Below are 7,161 nucleotides of genomic sequence, written 5' to 3'. Positions count from 1 at the left end.
ATAAACACTATATTTTAATTAAGTTGGATTTAAATAGGGGAAAGTCCTTCAGGATGAAATTCATATTATACTATTGTTGTAATTTTGCTAAATCAAAAATCACCACAGGAAAATAAGAATGGAAAATAAGAATAATAAGCAAATAATCAGGAAAGACTGGGGAAAACTGAATAACAAATAAAACAACAGGCAAGACTAGGTCACCTGAGAAACAATCCGTGTTCTCCAGCACAAACATGGAAATTGTTTTCCCAGGAAAGCCCCAATTCTTCCCCATCAACATCAAAATGAGAGCTGTGTAACCTGAGGCCTGCCCTTGGCTTGTACCATACAGGCAGGCTTTCATCCTGACCAGAAGCCCACCTTCGACATGCACTGTTCAGTCAGGCTTTTATCCTGACTAGAAGCCCACCTTTGGCTTGTACCATTCAGGTGAGCTCCCTTCCTTGATTAGGAACCTGCCTTCAGGTTTTTCAGGCAAGGACCTTGTTTTGAGTCCCTGCATATCCTAAGCTCCCTGCATTCCCCAGCAGACAGGAGAGGAGCATGAGGAGGGAGAACCAGAGCTACATGTCTGAGTTCCTCCTCCTGGGGCTCCCCATTCAGCCAGAGCAGCAGGGCATCTCTGCCCTGTTCCTGAGCATATACCTGACCATGGTGCTGGGGAACCTGCTCATCATCCTGCTCATCAGGCTGGACCCGCACCTCCACACCCCCATGTACTTCTTCCTCAGCCAACTGGCCCTCACGGATGTCTCCTTTTCATCTGTCACAGTTCCAAAGATGCTGATGAACATGCAGACTCTGGATCAATCTATTCCCTATGCAGTGTGTGTAATACAGACATGTATCTTCATGATTTTTGCTTGAATTGATAACCTTCTTCTTGCAGTGATGGCCTATGACAGATATGTGGCCATTTGTCACCCTCTACACTACACAGTCATCATGAGGGAGGAGCTGTGTCTATTCTGTTGGCTGGATCCTGGTTCCTCTCCTGTGCCATTGCCCTGACCCACACCCTCCTTCTGGCTCAACTGTCCTTCTGTTCTAAAAACATCATCCCCACTTCTTCTGTGACTATGCCACTCTGCTTAAGCTGTCCTGCTCAGACACCTCTCTCAATAAGCTGGTCCTATTCACTACAGGGGCTGCAGTTGTCATTTTCCCCCTGAGTGGCATCCTGGTCTCTTATGGCCACATTGGGGTCCGCATCCTGAGGGTCCCCTCTACTAAAGGGATCTGCAAAGCCTTGTCCACCTGTGGCTCCCACCTCTCTGTGGTGTCTCTGTTCTATGGGACAATTATGGCAGTGTACTTTTCCTCCTCATCATGCCAGTCCCATGACAAAGGCATCATTGCTTCTGTGATGTACACAGTGGTCACCCCCATGCTGAATCTTTTCATCTACAGCCTGAGAAACAGAGACATGACATTGGCTCTGGGGATTCTTTTCAGAAACAATAACCTTTTAGCCAAGTGAGAATCACCTAACCACAATCTTATTTCACTCACTGCCCTTGTTAGAAAATCCTTAAAAAGTAGTGAGTTGAGCACTCATGTCTCTAGCACTTTAACTCACTGTCCTTTAAATGGTCATTGTTATTGGAGGAGTTCCCATCGTGGTGCAGTGGTTAATGTATCCAACTGGGAACCATGAGGTTGCGTGTTTGGTCCCTGGCATTGCTCAGTGGGTTAAGGATCCAGTGCTGCCATTAGCTGTGGTGTAGGTTGCAGACGTGGCTTGTCTTGTGGCTCTGGCATAGGTTGTCAGCTATAGCTCTGATTGGACCCCTGGCCTGGGAACCTCCATATGCTGTGGGAGCGGCCCTAGAAATGGCAAAAAGAAAAAAAAAAAAGGTCATTGTTATTGGAAAAATCTCTTTCCCTTAGTTCATATCTCTTGTTCATTATTGTTCCATAAGCTTAAATGTGATATTACCCAAATCATACCTTCAAATTTTGATCTTCAAAGCACCAAACTCCTTTGTGTGTATTTGTAAGTGTGGTTAAATTTTTTTCTTTCAATGAGTTATATTATTATTAAATTTGGATTTTTTACAGGTTTTTAAAGTGTGTGTGTATATATATTAATTATTATGATCATCTCTTGGACATTGGCTTTTAAATTTTTAATTGATTAATTAATGAGTTAATTTGAAGTATTGTTGACTTATAATGTTATGTTAGTTTCAGGTGTAGAGCAAAGTATTCAATTTTAAATATATTGTATACCTTATATTTTGTTCTCTTTGATTTCCCTTATATTATATTACAAATATTGAGTATAGTTTCACATTCTATACCATTGGTACTTGATAGGATCTATTTTACATATAGAAGTGTTTACATGTTAACCCCAAACTCCAAATTTATACTTCCTCTTTCTCTTTGGGTAACCATAATTTTGTTTCTATGTCTGTGGGTCTACTTCTGTTTGTGTATAAGTTCATTTGTGTCATTTTTTTTGATATCACATGTAAGCAATATCATATGACATATGTGTTCCTCTATCTGGAAATCTCCTCCATCCTTGTTGCTACAAATGGCATAATTTCGTTTTTTACGTGGCTGAATAATATTCTATTAAATGTAATTACCACATCTTCTTTATCATTCATTTTTTGATGGATAGTTTGATTGCTTCCATGTCTTGGCTCCTTGGCTTCCAAAGCTACAAACATTCAGTTAATATTCCAATGTTTACTTTTAGTAGAGTCCAAAATGCTCTCCTTTGCAATGCTGTATCAGGTTAATAAGTTACTTTTGATGATTTGCGATGTTGTGATTCCATCTCTTGCACCTAATTGTATGAATCTTTGCACATTTAAATAATGTATACTTCTGTTTTCTTATGGTCAAAATGTGTATAATAATATTTATTTGGATTATGGGGAAGATTTATTTTGAAAGTGTGTGTAAAACCCTTGGAACAGTGCCTGGAACAATTGACATTGGCTTGGAAGACTGGATTGGACATTTTTGTTAACGGGATTTTAAGTGACTCAAAACACGTAGGATGCAGTGAACTACACCAAAAGCTGATGACACAGCTTCAGTAATTCTCTTCAAATGATTTTCATATTGTTTTTAAGAGGAAATGAATGATTGATACCTCTTGTGCCCCACTCACATTTTCATCTTAGCAAATTATAGAGGTTTGAACATGGCTTGATGTAAAGATATAAACTTGAACACAGAGAGTTCTCAGGTCTTGTACTCAATATGGGACAAAGCAGTGGTTTAATAACTATTTATCAAATGAATAAATATCCATTCATTCCTTTGGGAAAAGCCTTGGTTAATGTAATGGTTTGATGTATTATTATACACAGAATTGGAAAGACTGATTCATTCACTAACAATGAAGAGAAATAAAGAGAAAGGTAGCAAAAAGTAAGACTTTTCATGGTACAAAGGATATGACTATAATCTTATGGCATGTTCATTGAGGTTTCCCACTTTCACCAATTCCCAGCTGAGGCAAGAGCAGAACGAGGAGAGAGAACCAGAGCAGTGTGTCCAAGTTCCTCCTCCTGGGGCTTCCCATACAGCCAAAGCAGCAGGGTGTGTTCTTTGCTCTGTTCCTGGGCATGTACCTGACCACATTGCTGGGAAACCTACTCCTCATCCTGCTCATCAGTCTGGACCCTTGTCTCCACACCCCACGTACTTCTTCCTCAGCCACTTGGCCCTCACAGATATGTCCCTTTCATTTGTCACAGTTCCAAAGATGCTGATGAACATGCAGACTCAGCAAAAATCCATCCCCTATGCAGGGTGCATGTCCCAGATATATTTTTTCATCCTTTTCGGTTGTCTTGACAATTTCCTTCTCACAGTAATAGCCTGTGATAGTTGTGTGGCCATTTGTCACCCTCTCCATGAGGAACTGTGGAGGCAGGAACTGTGTGTCTCCTTAGTAGTTGGGTCCTGGTTCCTCTGTTGCATCCATGCCCTGTTGCACACACTCTCTTGGCATAACTCTCCTTCTGTGTAGACAATGCAATCTCCCACTTCTTCTGTGACCTCACTGCCCTCTTGAAGTTGAGCTGTTCAGATACCTCCCTCAATGATCTGGTCACCTTTTCTGTGGGAGAAAGGCTATTCATCCTGCCTTTGTGTAGTATCCTGGACTCATGTATTTGTAGAGAGACCACAGTTCTGAGTGTCTCTCCCACCAAGAGACTCTTTAAAGTTTGTTCCACCTGTGGTTTCCATCTCTTTGTGATATCCTTATGCTATGGGACACTTGCTAGTGTTTACTTGCTCTCATCATCATGGGACTGCAGTGACAAAAACATAATCCCTTCCATTTTCTATGCAGTAGTTACCCCCATGCTGAACCCCTTCATCTATAGCCCCAGGAACAGAGACATAAAACAGGTGTTAATAGATACCTGTCAATAGGGCTAACTTCTTGAAGGCACAATCACTAAATCCTCTTATTGCAAACATGAGCACAGTGAGATCTACCTCCTAAAATTATCATATGGTTGGCAACTCTGTAACTTCAAAGGAATATGCATTCAGCTGTCATATATTGTGTTAATAAGTCAGTAAGGTCCAGTTTGTGATTGGCATTTGTAACCATTCTTGATCTTTATTTTTTTTCTGCTTCTTCATCATCTCTTATAGAAGATGTGAAAAATCCTACGCAGAAAATGTCACCTAATTATGACTGCTTTTTTGCATTTTTCTCTTTTCAGATATGTCTATTTTTGCTTAGATATTTTTCATACTATGTTCTTGAGAACACACTGATTTAGCATTCTGTTCTGCTCCTTGTGGACTGATTCTTCTCTGTAAGATGTGCTGAAATTGGCTTGTAGTGGCTGCAAGCTGACTATGAACATCTCTTTTCAATTCCACAGTCTATGACAACATACAGGTGGATTGAAATCAGCCAGGAGGGATATAATTACATTACAGAAATTGGCCAGTGCTACAAAGTCATGCTCTCCTATCATAGGGAGTCCTTTCTGATTCACTGAAGAGCACACCACTGCAGTTAGAGTGATTGGAGTTTTCTCTTTAGCCATGACACCTCCCCTCATATGTCATTTACTTCCTCTGATATTAGCTTAGCTATACCAGCTATCTTTTGGTTGGTGTTTACATGGCATATATTTTCCATCACTTAAACTTTTTTGTGTCCTTATAGCTGTAAAGTGTCAGTTGTCAACAGTGTAAGTTGGGTTTTGCTCTTTTATGTAGGTTGATGATCATTGTATTTCTGGAGAATTTGATCTATTAACATCTAATATAGTCAGATTGTATCTGATTTATGTTTTCTGTGTTTATGTTTTCTGAGACGCATAATTTCATATTTATTTTTACTTCTATTTATATCTTTTGATTAATTAAATACATGTTTTTATTTGATAAGTCCTAGATTAACTTATTAACCATACATTATTATTTTATAGATCTTTTCTGTGTTTTATGTAGAGATTCAGACTTGCTTTTCCTTTAAAAAAAGTTATTGTGGTATAATATCCTACTCAACATGAAATTTACCATTTTAATCATTTGAGGTATAAAATGAGGTGGCATTTAGTCCATTCATCACTGCTGTTTTATCCTAAGGTCTCAAAAGGGAACTATGGAGCATCAATGCAGTTGAGTACTTTGAAGCTATGAAAAGTAATGGCAAAGATACCTATGAATCAATATGGAGGGATTTCCCAAGATATAGTATTAAATGGAAAAGAGCAATGCATAAAAGCCCATCTATAGTACACTACCTCCTATGTGAAAAAGAAGGGAAAATAATATATACATATATATTCCCATTTAGCAAGAAGAAATAAGTGAGGAATCGTTGAAACTAATGAGACTGTTTAACTACAGGGGTGAAGTGGGAGTAGGTTAGAAAAGATTGAGAGATGAGTATATTTATTTGTATAGTTGGGACTATGTTAATTTTTACCTACTAATAAATACAATGAAGGAAATGGAAAATAAATCAAAATAGAATAAAACAAAAAATGAGCCTAACTATATTTTGAGTTAATACCATAATAAGACTAAGGGAAAATAAAGTAACTAGGTTATTATTGAACAGTGAATTTCATTTATAAACTACTCTCACAATAACTAAAAAACTGTAAGCGTATTTTGGAAGCAAATTTTGGGGGTTGCATTTAATTTGTCATTAATAGTGGTCTGGGTTAATGACTCTGAATTATGTGTATTCAAAGATTTAGTAAATAAGTAAACATTTCCTGGAAAAGGGACTGACTCCTCACTGGGGCAAAAGTGCAATGTACATGGAAAAAGAGAGGCTAGAACAAACTCTACAGTGTCAAACTATAATTGAAGGTACCAGTTTGAAGTCATGGGTTGTAATGTGTAGAAACAGATTGAAGTTATATATCAATATCTGTCTGGTCCCCAGCTCCCATTCTTTCGGTCCCATGCATGACCCATCTCCTAGGGTTTTCGGTCCCATGCATGACCCATCTTCCTTTAGTTTGCTTGTTTCTAGTTTCTACATCCTGTGTTTCTTTTATATACATTTCTTGGCTGTATTCTCTGAGGACAATTAGAAGCCTTGTAAGCAACAAGCACGCATAATACCAAATTTGATTTTTGAATATCAGTGTCATCTATCAGGAATATAAGTGACTGAGAAAAATGGCTGATTCTAGGGCTGGGGCCAGGACATTAAAAGACCAGGGAAATTTTTCTGAGCTTGACAATAAAAAGTGCTCATTGAATCATTGGGAAACAGAAGCCAGCTGGCAGGGGCTCTCAATAGCCAAATGTGGATAATTAGAGCTTCAAAATGAATAACATATGTAATGTGTTATGACTCAGAGAATAAATAAGTATTCATGAGTCCTTGATGATATAAATAAATCAATGAAGAAACAAATGCATGTGGAATAAGGGAAGTTCCATCCTGTAGGAGAATACAGCTAATCAACATAGAGGAAATGATCAAATTAGAAAATCATCATTTGGCCTCCACATTTACAGTAGTTTTTTTACAAATTAGAATCATCAATGGACATTAGATATAGTGGGTAAATTGTATTAAGAAAAGTGTTGTGGGAGGAGGCAGGATGGTGGAAGAGGAGAGGGACAGGCTTGCCCTTACCCACAAACACGACAACAAAAAAACACATCTACAGGATAAATGACTCACACAGAACA

At 38.5% G+C, this 7,161-nt stretch overlaps 1 pseudogene; it reads left to right on the top strand.

The window, feature by feature from the left end:
- LOC110259702 lies at nucleotides 718-1,390 on the top strand (annotated as a pseudogene).

The sequence above is a fragment of the Sus scrofa genome, chromosome 1, assembly GCF_000003025.6.
Source record: "Sus scrofa isolate TJ Tabasco breed Duroc chromosome 1, Sscrofa11.1, whole genome shotgun sequence".
NCBI lineage: Eukaryota > Metazoa > Chordata > Mammalia > Artiodactyla > Suidae > Sus > Sus scrofa.
This window is presented reverse-complemented; position numbering and strand designations above follow the sequence as displayed.